Below are 16749 nucleotides of genomic sequence, written 5' to 3'. Positions count from 1 at the left end.
AGAGCAGTGAGATGAGGGGAAGCTAGGTCTGAGTAGATCTTACTCCCAGGGAGGCCTGAACAGCAAAAGGCAAAAGAATTGTCTGGGTACTTGGATGGGGAGTGAGGAATTAGGGGGTGCAAAAGAAGAGATGGAAGCCACCAAAGGCAAACTCGCTGCTTCTTAGTTTCGTTTAAGAAAATTTCAAATAGGTGGATCCTAGCCCCCCTATCTACTTAGATGGACTAAGTTCTTGTCGGAAACCCAGGATAATGATGAACTAATAAACACACTATTTGCTTGATTCTGTAGCCAGTTAGTAAACCTACACCCCTGAGTTGCACATCTCTCAAAGTGGAAAAACTGTGAATGGTAGAATGTCCAAACTACAGCGTGAGGGGAGGGATGTCCAAGCCCATGTGAAAGGGGTGACTTAGGTGACTTAGGAGTATGGCATAGATCTAGTCTTGAATGACAATGAATCACATTGTCAGATAGTCTTTTCACTTCTCTTCCATTCTTTCTAGAAAGTATTTGGTGTTAGCAGGTCTCTAACACTTGTTAATCTATATTTTTAACAGAAATCAGGCCCAGACTCTACACCTTCTTCAGGTTTTAGCATCTAACAAGAATTTAATAACGTTGTCTTCCACTTATGGTAAATGATACTTCTCCAGTTAACACTCTGACATAAACTTCGCTTTTTAAATTTTAAATTAAAGTGAATTTACCTGAAGAAAAGTTAGCATTTGGGTGGCACATGGGTTGGCCTAAAAGTGTACAAATGTAACTAAAGTTTGGGAAACACAGAGCTTATGGTCTCCCAGGTCCCTTTGAAAGCTAACATCCGCTCATTCTATACTGGTCTAGGACACTGAGGCCCAGAGAGGTTAAGTTACTTGACCAAGAAGATTACGATCTTTAAAAACCGTTCCTTCAGCCTCTCCCTGACTAGAAACACCCAAAACTGTGGTTCCCTGAAAAAGTGTCAGCCTTATGTGGCTCACCTCTGTTTACACCAGCCTGTGCAACGATGACCCCTGTTAATTCCTGTTTCTCAGCTGTGGCTTCCTCATGGCTGCTCTGATGAAATGGCCCTTGCGAATAGCTGAACAAACTGTGCAGACCTCACAAGACAAGTGTAAGTTGGCCACTTCAGAAAAGAACGTGGGAAAGCGTGTCAGTTCGGGTCTTCAGAGAAGCAGATGGCGAGACAGGATTCAGCATGCAAGGATTTTGTTAGGGCCAATGCCTGCGGGCAAGAAAATGGGGAAGGAGCCAAGTTAGCCTGGTAGAGTTTCAGGCTATGATGCAAGTCTGACCCCCAGTGAAGAAGAGAGGGGGGGAACAATGGGAGGGACGATCCCAGACTGCCCTCAGTCCCAGGAAGATCCAGCAAAGCCACTGGCAATTCTGGCACCAAAGCCAACCGTCAGAGAAGTCACCATGCTCTCTTAGCCATTGCTGGGAGCAACCTGGGGAGGCGTGGCCTTTTCACAAGCCCAGCAAGGACATCCGTGGCCCTTGGCCAGTTATGCTCCCTGCAGTTGGAGGTCTATGAGGCCCATTCTGGTAACCACCAGAAAGATATCAGATAACAAACATAGGTTAACAGCCACTATGTTCCAAAGTAGGGCTTACTGTGTTGGCACACCACTTTCAGATTCATCGAATCTGCAGCTAGCATTTTCCAAGGGCTCTGGCTAGGCTCTTAATGTGTGTTCCCTCATTTAATCCTCTTATCAGCTCTGTAGGGCAAGTTCTATTTTTCTTCTCATTTTGTAGATGAAGAAACCGAGGCTTGGAGAAGTTAAGTAGTTTGCTCAAGATCACTTAACGGGTAAGAGGCTGAAGAGGTTTTCAAATATTTGCATATTGTTTTCAGGTTTGGGATCTGTTAAGTAAGCATGAATTCTCACTGCACTTTAGCTGACCTACTTACCCTGTCCCCTTAGTTTGTTTTATACTGTTCTCTGGACTTTTTTTTTTTTTTTTTTTTTGCGGTACGCGGGCCTCTCACTGTTGTGGCCTCTCCCGTTGCGGAGTACAGGCTCCGGACGCGCAGGCTCAGTGGCCATGGCTCACGGGCCCAGCCACTCCACGGCATGTGGGATCTTCCCGGACCGGGGCACGAACCCGTGTCCCCTGCATCGGCAGGCGGACTCTCAACCACTGCGCCACCAGGGAAGCCCAGGATGGGATTATTTTTTGAAATATTAGTCAGCATTTCCCTTATTCTCCTGGTGGTTTACTTTTCCACTCTACCTTGTGCTCCTACTCGCTGAGGAAGGACGTAGCCTTCCTGGTTTGTAGCTGGTCTAGGTTAACATTTGGGAGATGCTGAATGAGAGCCAGGGGTCTGAGAAGACTCACAGGAGTGAGAAGCTATCACAGTGGGTGTGAGGGGAGTAGAGATGTCACTGATCTTGGAGCAAGGAGCCTGGAGGGAGCCTGCCTCCCTGGGGAGGCAGCAGAAACCCCAGGGAGCAGCCTGGGGTGTGGCCCTGCTTGTCTGGAAGATCCAGGGGAAGTAGCAGGACCTCAGGGAGGAGGCTGGGCTTAGACACGATCACAGAGACTCCCCATCCCCAGGGAGGCATGGGGCAGCCCTTGGGTGAAGACCGGATGCCGAAGGCTGACTCAGAAAATACCCAGGGGGAGACTTGTCAAGGCCTGGGCTTCCCACCCCCAATCCCCTGCCACTGGTGCTTGGAGTCACGTTTTCCCTTTCCTGGAGGAATGAGTGTTCCAATTAGAAATTCAAATTATATATAACAAATAAAGCTGCATTTTGTACACACCTGAGTTTTCATACTGTTTGTATCTCTTTACCCTCTGGTATTATTACTAATGCAACAAGACTCATGTTTCCGAAAAAGTTTTCACCTTGTTATGGGAATGAATAACATTTATAGGAGATAAATTCTGGGAAAGTTTTGCAAGGAGATATGAACAAATCCTGACAGAGGAAGGGAAGTGAGAAGTGTGCTAAGCCTAGGGTTTCAGCAGGTAATCAGGATGCAACATGCACTAGAGACAGCCTCCCTGCCACCTCGTCTCAGGGCCTTTGTCGTGCTGACCATAGTTGGTCCACATTTTCACTTGTTCTTCGTGCGTAATAGATTTATTGCGGGGACTACCTATAAAACGTATAGCTGCCATACAAATATTACTGTTCTTTAGACTTTTGTTCTCTTAAGGAGTAAACTGAAGGAATCCCAAACACCAGGTTCTCAAATGCAAACACTTTTAACTTCTCTGAGCTGTTAATCATCCATCTTTAAAGCTCTAACCAATAGGATGCTTGGATTTGAGGTAACATTTATCAGCTTAAAACATATTACAGAGAAGAAAATAGCTTCCTTTCCATTTAATGTTTTCAAGGATGGAACCTGGGAGTCTGGATGATGTGTTAAAAGCTGATCTCATGCACAAATGTCAGGCTTTTCTTTTTGCATTTCTTGTTTGTACTAGATTTCATTCAGCATAGGTTCGCATAGCATAGCCTATCTCTGTTTTTCAAATTCAATGTTTTAATTTATTGATTTATTTTAAAAATATTTGTTAAGAAACTACTATGTGTCCAGCCTTTTGCTGGGCTCTTGGGATACATCAGTGAACCAAACTGATGACAGAGTAGGCAGGCACATTGTTTCCCCAGTCCCTGGTTTCCTGGGAACTCACTCCCTCTGTTTATCTGCTTCCCCTCGCCCCTTTATACTTAAGTATATCGTGGGAGTGGTCATTTTACAACAATGACTATAGAGGACTCCCTTTTGGTCTGTTCCCGGTGAAAGAAGGAACTGGAAGAATGGACCAACTTGGAAAGTCAACAAATCAATCATTGAATGAGCACCCATTGTATGCAAGGAACTGTGCTCACTGTTAATGGTACAAAAAATACAGGCCGCAGTCTCTGCCTTACCAAGAACTTTTAAACTAGGTTAAGGCACCACACTCACATGAAAATACAAGGCAGAGTATATGCTGAAGGAAAAAACAGTTAGCCCAGAACTTAAGTGCTCAGTTCACAGGAAGGAAAGAGCATCTTGTATTCGTCTTGAAGCCAAATGACAACAGCTGTTTCTCTTTCTTCTTAGAAGTGCTATTTCTTCCTCCATACCCTTGAATCATAGTATATTAGTCATGGGATCACAATACATTTCCAGTTGAAGATGAAAACATGAAGTTTCACTCCATCCATAATTTTCATGACAAATCATCATTTTATATTTTTGAGATTTAAGTGTGAGAACTGCAGAGTCAAGCTTATACCAGCAGGTGGAGGAATTTGCTATTTGAACTCAACATCTCAGGCCATCCAGTGGTTCAGCAAAGGATGTGATTGCAATTTTAATTATTGCCTTATTTCTCTTTCTTTGTTCCAGATATTTATGCACTCTGAAAAAATTACCTATATTCTGATGAAAAAGAATATATATATATGTGTGTGTGTGTGTGTGTGTGTGTCACAATATTGTAAATCAACTATACTTGAATAAAATAAAAGAAAAACAAGCAAACAAAAATTACCTGTATTCTGAAGAAGATGAATCAAAATTGATTAGTTTCATCCCTCTAGCCAGAGCATAAAATAGGTGGTACTTTCTCCCTTTCAAAATCTTAGATGTAAATGTATTGACATCTAAAGTAATAATTTATTCTCACACAGAACATTGAAGAAGTCTTTTTAAAAAAGAAGATTTTAACATTCTGTTAAGAATCTTAACATTCTTTTTCTTTTTTTACATTTTTTAAAACATCTTTATGGAAGTATAATTGCTTTACATTGTTGTGTAAGTTTCTGCTGTATAACAAAGTGAATCGGCTATACGTATACATATATCCCCATATCCCCTCCCTCTTGCATCTCCCTCCCTCCCACCCTCCCTATCCCACCCCTCTAGGCGGTCACAAAGCACCGAGCTGATCTCCCTGTGCTATGCGGCTGCTTCCCACTAGCTATCTATTTTACATTTGGTAGTGTATATATGTCAGTGCCACTCTCTCACTTCGTCCCAGCTTACCCTTCCCCCTCCCCGTGTCCTCAGGTCCATTCTCTATGTCTGCGTCTTTAAGAATCTTAACATTCTTATGCTCGATTTAGAACACACTCAGAGTTGGGTATACTGGTGGCTTGGGCTCCCATATGGGTCAAGCATCTGAGTTTGCAAATATTAAAGTAGCAGAGTAGAGGGATTGCTACACTGGTTTATCTGGGGTCTATCACAGGTTTTCAGGCCTGTCTGAGCACATCAGTGAACTGGTGAGACAGGCCTGAGTGACATCAATACACCCAGGGAAGGTTGGAATCATGGGGAAAGAAGTCATGCCCTTCCCGCTGCTGGGGTGAGGGCATGTCCAGCTGTGGGAGGCTGCTGGAGGCTGAGGAGTTTCCTGGGCAAGAAATCACCCTAAGGGTAGAAGGAATCTGCTGATGAGCTTGAGCCAGCAAGAAACCTTAGCTGTCAGAGGGGAGCAGTAAGTCTGATTGGGGCACTGTAGCAGTTTCTTGATACCCTGGTCTAAGTATCTAGACGCATGATTTCCACGAGCACGTAGAAGGCCGTCAGTAAAAACTGAAAGAGTTTTCTCACTGAGCTTTATAAAAAATACTCAGATCCAAGAAACACTGTTTTAACATCCCACCTGAGCAGGGGACTCAATCTCTTGTGCTTCACTTCTGCACAGCTTAGAGGGTCTGGAGGAAGCACTGGGCTCAATGGGCAGAGGAATTGCCAGCATGACTGGGAGCACGTGGAGGCTCCCAGAAACACACGACTTGGTGCACAGGGCGTGGAGGTTTGCTATGGAAAATGGGAGCAAGACCCAGACATTTGCGCTGGAGTTAACGAGATTCCTCCGACTCAAAGACGCATAAAGTCTGGAGAAATAGGCATTACATATATACTGTTGGTCAGGTTCTTAGAGTTATTGAACATTTACTAAAAGAACCGTAATTACTATGTCTGTTTTTGATGTATAAGCTCTTTGTAAAACCCTCCTTTTTGGTTAATATTTATTTTATTTTTTATAATTTTATCTATTTATTTATTTATTTGTGGCCACGCCACGCAGCATGTGGGATCTTAGTTCCCTGACCACGGATCAAACCCATGCCCCTGCATTGGAAGCGCAGAGCCTTAACCACTGGACCGCCGGGGAAGTCCCCATGAGTAATATTTTTATAGCAGTAAAGTATACAGACAGATGTATAAATCTTAAGTTTTTATCACAGTGAATTTTTACAAATGAATAACTTGTGCAAACTCCACCAAGACGGAGCTACAGAATATTACGAGCAGCTCAGAAGCCTCTCTTGTGCCCCTTCCCTGTCTCCCTCTCTAAGGGTAATCACTACCCTGATTTCCAATATTGCAAATTACTTTTGCCTGTTTTAAACTTTGCATAAATGGAATTAATTATACAGTGCATCTCTATTTTGCCTGACTTCTTTTACTCAACATTATGTCTGTACGTTTTGTGTTCTTGCCAAACTTCATAGCTTTTCATTGGTGTATAGTGTTCCGTTATATGAATGTAGCACAATTTTATCCCTTTTTTTAGTTACCCATGTTTTATGTATCCACTGTTGATGGACATTTGGGTTGTATCCAGTTTTTGGTAATTATGAACAAAGCCGCCATAAAGATATTGGTACATGTTTTTACTGCACACAGGCCCCCCATTTCTGTTGGGAATATAATTGCTAGATCTGATCTATAGTTTTAATGACATTTTTTGCTTCCCATTGTGGAAAATGTAGTTTAGCTATAGATGTACAGTTCTCTTGCCGTAAAGGGATTGAAGTGATGAAGAAACTAAGTTCATCTACGAGGGGGGAAATAAAGAGTTGGCATTACTCAGAGTAGCCAGGTATTGACAAATTGGGTACTTAAGGTTGAATCCTTGCTGGTTATCATAAGTCATAATAAGTGGTAACAATGTAAACTGTTGTATTGCTGATGCCAAACTGAAAAACATTTAGGATCGTTTCCCACTGCTACCTAGAATGTGTTTAGGATTCCTCCTCCTACAAGCTAAGTTTTAATATTAACCTTAGGAAGATATGCTTGGAAAGTAATTAAAAATTTTAAAAAATTGTTTCCATCCATCAGTGGAGATCGCTAAAAGTTGATTGCATCACTATAGGTTGTAGCATTTGCCACTGGAAGCTGAGAAACATCAGTGGATCTTCTGATTTTTTATTTTCAGTTTATCAGTTGACAAATCTTCTTTAAGTGTTGACCATTGTATTTTCCAAGTTTATTTATGAAGACTGAATGGAAGAGAACAACACTAAGTTTGAGTCCCAAAGGACAAATGCTTTGTGATGTGGGCCTCGCTCAGAATGCCTGTGGCCAAAAATATCCCTGAGGTCAAAGTTATCCAGTGGATCTAGGCCCATCCCTGCAGATTCTGCATCTAATCTACAGGACCAACACTCAGATTTGTTGGAAAGTAACATTTATTTCTACTTGTTTTGTAATTATAGCAATAGTATGTATTTATTCTAGAAAATTTGGAAGGCATATAAAAATACAACAAATAGGAGAGGCCACGACAGTGAGAGGTCCGCATACCGCAAAAAAAACCAAAAAACAAAAGACAAATAAAAGTCTCATGTAATAGCATTTTCCTTTGTTAATATATTTCAGAGTATTTTCTTTCAGGTTTTAAATTATCCAATTTTTTTCTTTTTACATGACGCATTTATGTAACACATGTTTTTGAGAGCTTCTTATGTACTAATGGCAAAACTGAATAAAACCAGAGATCCTGAGATCTTACAGGGTTTCCAAGACTTGAGCTTACCCAACAGAATCCGGAACAAGTCCAAGATCAGAGGTGTTGGGGGCTGGGGAGAGGGGCCTCTGGGAGACTGTGCAGAAAATAGTTGACATAGCAGCCCTGAGACACCTGTTCTTAGCAAGCCCTGCTTGCAAGGTTGGCCCTTGTCTAGCATCTGGGAACTTGGATTTCAGGAGTTTTCCCACCATTCCCTAATGATAAGGACAGTTTACTGTGTCTAGACTGTGCAAACAATATGTTCATGCTGAACACCTGCTTCCTTCTGGGAGTCTGAAGTTTTGACACGTGTTTGGCAGCGGGTCTGTACATGGCCGGCCTCCAATAAAAAGCTCGACGATGAGGCCAGTGAACTTCCCTGGCAGACACACTTTGCAAGTATTGCCACACGGTGCCATGGGAGGAATTAGGTGCCCCCTGTGCGACTCCACTGGGCGAGGACTCTGGAAAGCTTCTGCCTGTTTTCCTCCAGGCTTTGCCCCATGCGCCTGTTCCCTTTGCTGGTTTCGTTTTGTATCCTTTCATTTCAATAAGCTGTACCTGTGAGTATAACTACCTCTTAGTCCTGAGTCCTTTTAGCAAATCACTGAACATGAGGTTGGTCTTGGGGGACACCTGATACACCTGACCGCCCCCCGCCCCGGGAAATTAAATTACCAGGTGAGTCATTACCTATACTTTTATGGTGACCTTTAGGGCAGAGCTGGGAATATAACTCCTGGAGTGAGTCTCCTCAAACGTGCTCCAAGAGTGGAGATCTGGGCAAGAGAAATGGATTAATGTCCCAGGTACCTTGCAGCCACAGGAGGGCTGGGAATGCTTTTCCTGAGGAAGAGCCACCTATTCCATCCACAGCCTCCTCTGCCCTGAACAATTCTACTGCAGGGGAACAGTCTCACTGGTATGAAAGCAAAAACAACATGCTGCTGCCAGTATAGTTCAACATACCCTCAACACAAATACAGCGAAACATTTAAGGAAAGCCAACAGATTGACACGCATGGATTCAACAGACAGAACTGACACACAATCAAAAAAGAGTTAATATAGGAAACAGAAGGAAACTTAAAAATAAGTACAAATATGTAATAAAATTAAGAAAATTTTATTTCTTTAGTCCTCCTTACTGAGTGCACTTAGAGTCCTCCTTACTGAGTGCACTACATGTGTTGGAAGAATCACTATACATGTTACTTGGGTGCTGGCTTATTCAGTCATTCCCGGGCATTTTAGTTTAACCCTCCGATCCCCAGATCACTCACTCTCAAGCAGTGAGGCACTTCTCGCTTAAAACTGGCACTGGGTTATATAAGTTAGGCTTCTCTAAAGACTCGGCAGGGAGGGTGATAATAGAAGAGAATTATGTCACAACACAGGAGATATCTTGAAATCAGAGTTTAGACAGCATCGAGGCCAGAGGCCATTAGACAAACGGTGTCAGAGGGAATTCCTTACTGACTGTTTCTTTCCTTGGGTCCTATTCTGCTTCCATGTTCCTAGAGACCACCCTTTTCGATTAGAGTGCCTTTTTCCATCTCCTCTTTCTTTTGGGACCACCAAGTGTAATCTTTGGGCCGCCAGGAGAAAAAAAGAAGTCCTTTAAAATGAAACAAACAAACCTCTCTCCCCAAACCTTACCTGCACAAAGATGAAACACTCACGTTACTGCAGAGAGCTATTTAGCTCCGCATTCTCTCAGCCACCCCTACTGGGATGGGCTGGGGCTTTCCTGTTGTATAATCAGAGGTCCCTTTAAGGCATTTTAACAAAAAAGGGGGAAAAAAGAAGAAAAAAAGCAGTTTCACCCAAAGCAGTTGTTTACAGTGTCCTCAATGCCAGCAATGGCTGCAGCTTAAAAACTTCTTTTCTCTCTAGTCTCCCTGCTCCTAACTCCTTCTCTTTCATTCTGTCTTACTAAGGAAGATCATTTTTGTCCTCAAGAATATTAGCAAAACACCCTGAGCATGGCTTGCCTCTGAAGATCTTCTGCCCCTGCCCTCAGGTGCCAGCATCACCTCCCCGGCAGAGCATCCTGTCTGCATACAGCTGTCATGGGTGCGCTGAGAGGTATAGTCATGAATGCATACAAAAGAGGCGGTTCCCGGGCTTCCCTGGTGGCGCAGTGGTTGAGAGTCCGCCTGCCGATGCAGGGGACGCGGGTTCGTGCCCCGGTCCGGGAGGATCCCGCATGCCGCGGAGCGGCTGGGCCCGTGAACCATGGCCGCTGAGCCTGCGCGTCCGGAGCCTGTGCTCCGCAACGGGAGCGGCCACAGCAGTGAGAAGCCCGCGTACCGCAAAAAAAAACAAAACAACAAAAAAAAGAGGTAGTTCCCCTCTTGGCTGCAGCAGGGCATAGGTCCCTGCGTGTTATTTTGTGCAGGACCTGCATTCCTGAGCTGGGTGCTGATAGTGGGGTGACTCAAGCCTCTTTTTCTCTCCTTCCCAGGTGACCATGCTGCTCTGTCCCAGGGGGTAAAGCCTGTTTATTTCAATAAATTCCTTTTGCATTTTGGCCACAATTGTCAGCCCCCTTTATGCTGACATTGGTGTGAATTCTTTTTAGGCACTGTCAGATGGTTGATAGGATTTTTAATGCTGTTGAAACTTTTATATGTTAAGAAGCTTCTATGGATATCTTAGTAGGAAGTTGCAAGAAACTATATTGGAGTTTATTACCCTGTCACAGCAATAACCTGGACATTGAAGACTGGGAGATTTGATAAATGAGGGAAATGGAAAAGAGATTGAGCTCCTGAGGCATGGGGTAAGTTGTCACTGTTGGAAATTTTCAGTGCTTTGGATACTGTATTCCTGGTGAGAAGTGATGGACACAGAAAGGAAAGAGAATGTGTCAAAGAGACACCTTGTTTACTTCGGAATTTTGCCTGGAGTTGGCTTTGTCCTCTATCCTCCAGGACACGAAATAGGACAATAAAGCCTAGAGAAGAGAGCATCTTTACAATAGCTTAGCGATCCTCCGAGGAGGCCAAGGCCAAGGGCCAGGTTTCAGGGAGACCAGGTTTCCTTCAGAATTCCTCCAGGTCCTGGGCATAAACCTCTCATTTTATTACTTAATTTTATTTCGTTTTGTTTTATTGGGATGAGAACACAACATGAGATTTATGCTCTCGGCAAATTATTATTTTTATTTATTTATTTTTAAGTTATTTATGGCTGCGTGGGGTCTTTGTTGCTGTGCGTGGGCTTTTTCTAGTTGCGGCGAGCAGGGGCTACTCTTCATTGCAGTGCGTGGGCTTCTCATTGCGGTGGCTTCTCTTGTTGCTCTAGGTGCGGGCTTCAGTAGTTCTAGGCGTGTGGGCTTCAGTAGTTGTGGCACACGGGCTTAGTTGCTCCGCGGCATGTGGGCTCTTCCTGGACCTGGGCTCGAACCCGTGTCCCCTGCATCGGCAGGCGGATTCTTAACCACTGTGCCACCAAGGAAGTCCCTCTTGGCAAATTTTTAAGTGCACAATACAGTATTGTTAACTATAAGTACAGTGTTGCACAACAGATCTCTAGAACTTATTCATCTTGCTTAACTGAAACTTTATGTCTGTTGATTAGCAATTCCTCATTCCCACCTCCCCCAGCCTCTGGCAACCACCATTCCATTCTTTGATTTCTTTGTGGATCCATGCAACACACATAACTTTATAACTGGAGGCTTAATTTGTTACTCCAAATGGAACAACTTGCATGCAAAGGAGGGAGTTGCCCATGGGTGAGGTAGTGTGTAGATTAGTGCTTCTTTGCTATTTGGAAAGTGAAGCAGAATGGTTAGGAGTGAAGGCCCCAGGACCAACACGTAGGGGTTCAACTCCCAGCTCTGTCACCCACCAACTGTGTGACCTTGGGCACATACACAAACTTTATTTGTTCTAGCTTTCTAATTTTTAAAATGTGGGATAATAATAAGGCCAACCTCATGGGGTTGCTGTATAGATTAAATAAGTAAATAAATATGAAGTGCTTAGAATAGTGCCTGGGACATTGTGAGCACTAAAGTAATAGTAACGATGATTATTATTACTTGTCCTAAGAAACATTGGCATGAACCATATTCCCAAGGAATGTAAATCTTTTAAATTTATTCAAGGCCAAAACCTTGCGTCAACTTTCTTCCCCCTCCACATCCACACTAATGTAAACATACTAGCAATGGTGTTTTTTTTTGCGGTACGCGGGCCTCTCAGTGTTGTGGCCTCTCCCGTTGCGGAGCACAGGCTCCGGACGCACAGGCTCAGCGGCCATGGCTCACGGGCCCAGCCGCTCTGCGGCACGTGGGATCTTCCCGGACCGGGGCACGAACCCGTGTCCCCTGCATCGGCAGACGGACTCTCAACCACTGCGCCACCAGGGAAGCCCCTAGCAATGTATTTTTTAATTGTATGCAGAGCATTCTCACGGCAAGGATCAACAAGTGCTTAATCAAGAGGAATCCCAAAGAGGTGCTGTATTAGGCACGCAACGTATTTTCTAACTCCGTCCTTACAATCACCCTATGGTGTAGGCATTATTATCTCCAGTTTATCACAAACTAAGGCTGATGGAGGTTAATTAACGTGTCTAAGCTTATATCTAATAAGTGGTTGATGTGGGCTGGGAAACTGGTTTTTGTGACTTTACAGCTCATGTTGAGGCAGATTTTCAGATGAGCAGGACCCAAAGAATAAGTTTTAAAACTCGACCGTGTGACTCTTTATGCCACGAGAAAAATTCCCAGCTCAGTTCTGAGTAGCTTAGAGGCAACGATTTCTGTGTTCATTGCTTGGAAATTTCTATTAGGTAGAATTGGCTGTGGTCCCAGTTTCGACAGAGTTATAGAAGCTCTGTTGTTTTCTGAGCTAAATAAGTTGTGAGCGTTTAGAATCCTGAGATATAAAGTCAGTACTGAAGAGAACATCCCCCTTCACTGTTCATTCTCTGCAGAGATTGAAATTAAGCCTCCTCTCTTCCTACCATTTCGAAAACATTTGCTTTTGTAAACACACACCGCCCGCCCCCCAAACCACCCCCGACCCTGCATCCCAGAAACTGAAGGCACAGACGTAAGCAGCATTCATTCATTCAAAACATGACCTGGATAGAACCTGTCCCTTTGCTTTGTTCATTTGGGTGCCAGCATGCGTCCCCTACCTTTCTGGAAACAGCACACAGATCGGATGCAGTAGTTGGGGTTCTAGGTCCTGACGTCAGCTAAGAGGCAGACACTGGAGCGAAGCCAAAGCGGACACTGTCTTTCTGGAATCAAATCTTGAGCAGAGACTAGGAGATGAGGCACTGCGGGAGTATACGGTCTCGGGGGCTTGGAGAAGGCCGTTGCGCATCAGTTCCTGCTCCCTTGATACCTAGAGCTGCCCTGGATCCCATCTTTCTGAGCTGCTCCCTGCCATTCCAGTACCTTCCTTCTGTGTCTTTAGGTCAGCCAGAGTCAAGTTTGTTTTTTTGTAACCAGACTCCCAGCTGCTGCACCTGGCCTGCAGGAGCCTCAGTGGTCTGGCCCAATCCCGCCCCAAGCACACACACACCTGGTGTTGCGCTCCTCTCTCTCTCCCCTCCTCTCACTGCTTGTCAGCCGAACTGACTCTAGTTCCTTGGACACACAAAGCTTCCTTTTGCCCCAAGTCCTTTGCCCCTGCCGTTCCCAATCCACCCCCCTGCCCCCTGTGCCCACCCCCCAGCCCCCCGTCCCCACCCCCGCCTCTTCAGCCCAAACGTCATCTCCTCAGGGAAGCCATTGCTGACCACCCCAAAACCTTCCATCTCATCAGCCTGTTCAATTTCTGATATAGTATTTATTACTACCTAAAATTACCTTGAGCTTTATTTACTTATTTGCATTTCCCTGTTAGAATATCAGCTCTAAGAAGGTAGAGACCTTGACTATTTTCTTCGCTAGTATCTCCAGTTGTTATGACAATGTTTATAGCATTTAATACGTGCTCATTAACTACTTACTGAAGGTATTGTATGGGGTACACCCTATGTGCAGCAATCACAGTGCCCTATCACCAAGTGGTTAAGAGCGTGAGCCCTGAAGTTAGGCCATCTAGGTTCAAATCCTGGCACTTGCTTGCTGTGTGACTTTGGACAAGTTACTTAACCGCTCTGTGCTTCAATTTTCTCATTTCTAGAATGGTTATAATAAAAATATGTAGGTAAGATGAAGATTAAGTAAGATGATTCACTTAAAGCCTTTGGGCATTGCATGGAAAACAATGAGATCCAATATATAGCTACTATATTATTAGAGTATTTCTCAGTTGTAAGAAAATTTGTTATAGATCGTAAGATGCACCACTGACAATATTATTGACGGTTCTTTGGACAAAACCAAATACAACATAAAATGTATACAACCTTAAAAAAAAAATCTAATTTACCACAGTGTATATTTATACCCACAAATACATGCTACTTTCCTCTTCAGAATGACAATCACAGTTGGGGTCTAGAATGCCTATCTCTCAATTATGCCTACTGGCAGCTACATGTAACGGTCAGGTCACCCCTGCTGATGATCTGGACCTTGTCAGCATCTTTGTGATGCTGCAGAATAATTTAAACACATACCAAAGAACACTGTGCGTTCTGTAGGGTTTTGTTTGTTTGCTTGTTTGTACTTCCCTCTTGGCTATTTTGTTTGTATTATTGCTAACTGAATTACACATAACTAAAGTAAAGAGACTTTTTGGAAAGTAGCTGGAAGCTTTTGACAGATTTGGACATCTGAAGGATAGTTTTTTTAACACATCTGTTGGTCCCAACAATTGAAAAGCTGTGATCTGGTCTCAGAATTTTGGCTATTTTTATTGCCTTCAGTTGCATTATCCAGTATGTGATTAATTTTGTGTACACACAATATATTTTTTCTTTTCTATACTACATTGTAGTGAGTTTTTTTGTTTTGTTTTGTTTTTTGTCCGTTCCACGTGACTTGAGGGATCTTAGTTTCCTGACCAGGGATCAAATCCGGGCCCCCTGCAGCGGAAGTGTGGAGCCCTAACTACACTACAGGGAATGCCTTGTAGTGGGATCTTTTAGAAGATCTTTTAAGTGGAAATTATGATGTGAATTTAAGTTTACAAGTTATCAATGCAAATAACTCCACAGAAGTAACAGACTGATGAACTGATGGTCTCCCCATCCCCACAACTTATTAATTTCCCAAATGTACAGGCAATAAAAACTGTCTCTGAGTGCATGCCACCCCCTCATCCCTTACCCCTTCATTCTCAACCCTGGCTGCATGTTAGAATCACCTGGGGAACTTCAAAAAGCCCACATTCCCAGGCTGCATCTCAAGCCAATTAAATTAGTAGCCTGGTATCAGTATTTTTAAAGTCCTTCAGATGACGTCACTGCGTGGCGAAGGTTGAGAATCACCACTTTACCAGTGGTGAATTTCTTTTGATACGTGTGAGATGTATCTTCATTGCAGAGATGTTAAAGTGTGGAAAACAAAAATAAAAAAACAAACCACCCTTGTATTCAAGAAATAAGAAAATAGGGTATTATTATGATGATGTTATTATTAGCCTAGCCCCGAGATGATTCAGACCATGAAAAATATCATATTGAGTCAGACCCACTTGGTGGAAGAACCGATGTTTCTTTGTTGTCCTTTATAGTATCTTTGAAAGTTTCTACTAGGAATATGCCCCAGTGATTGAGTTTCCAATGGTTATTGCCAAAGGCTCGACAAGAGGCTTAAGGATGAAGCCTAACACTTGAGACCTCTAGGAAAAAAATGCACATGTGAAATGCATCCGAATCTCCTTGTTGCTGAGTGTGCCCCTGTATCCTGTTCTCTCTTGTTCCCTTTGGGTCCCTGATGTGGCATCCTGATTGCCCTTGAACTAGCTCTCAGTGCTTCACCTGATCCGCTGGGATTCTCTCTCCCCAAGCCATGGAGAGCAGATGCTCAGATTCTCTCAACATCAAGGAAAAGTGTCCCCTCAACTTGGATGATGGACAACTAACACACACAGTATACCTAACTACACTGTTTTAATTCTTGGTCTTAGTTGAAATCTTGAAGACAGGGAATTTAATAGTGGCATGGAGTTTTGACTGATCCTCAGGAGTTTCTAAGATTAACTGATTTCTTTCTGATAGATATTTGAGATTTGTTTTTTCTGCAGGCATAGCAGGTCTGAGAGCATCACTATACCTAGATAAAGTTTGCATATTCTGCAAAGCCCATTTATTGCTAAGCATGAAACCAACCTCTTGAGACGCTGCAATTAACCTTCACCTGCTCATCATTTTAAGCCTACCAACCGATAAGCCTGGAGACTTATTTCTTCACATCTGACAGCCACGCTGTTCACCAGGCAATTAGGAAAATATATTGAGTGGAGTAGTCTTCTCACAGATCAAATGTGGAAATCAGCCTTTACAGAAGAACAATTAGGATCCTCATTTACTTCATATGACTTGCTCATTAGAAACTCATTAACTGTTAGGTTGAAAATACAGTCCAGAAACGGAGTGTAGAGTAGTTCATATTTAATAACTCCATCTTTCCTTAAAAGTAGTTTGTTAAATGGCAGCATAACAATAAATCAATACATTCAATAAATCTATAGTACTAGAAAGTGGGTTTAGACAGGATAAAGATGGGCCCAGTTCATTAAAGAAGAAGACAGATGGCTATGGTGTATAGGCAGGAATAACAAAGGAGGGTTTAAAACATAAAATATAAGTTGGAGAGGAGTTTTAGAAAATTGATAAACCTATTGCATAAAGTAATCCACAGTGACTTAAGCGTCCTTGAGAAAGATCAGATGAATATTTGCATTGTCTTCTGGTTTATTAAAGTTTTAAATATTTCATGTTTAACATCTTAATATCTGAGATGTGGTATGATTAAAAATATAGTTTCCAAATAGTTCACTAAATTTCAGATAATACTTTTCAACATTTTGGAATAATTTGCATTTCTTCCTTTGTGATTCC

The sequence above is a fragment of the Tursiops truncatus genome, chromosome 2 (assembly GCF_011762595.2).
Source record: "Tursiops truncatus isolate mTurTru1 chromosome 2, mTurTru1.mat.Y, whole genome shotgun sequence".
NCBI classification, from domain to species: Eukaryota; Metazoa; Chordata; class Mammalia; order Artiodactyla; family Delphinidae; genus Tursiops; species Tursiops truncatus.
The sequence above is the reverse complement of the archived record's forward strand: the minus strand, read 5'-3'. Positions refer to the sequence as shown.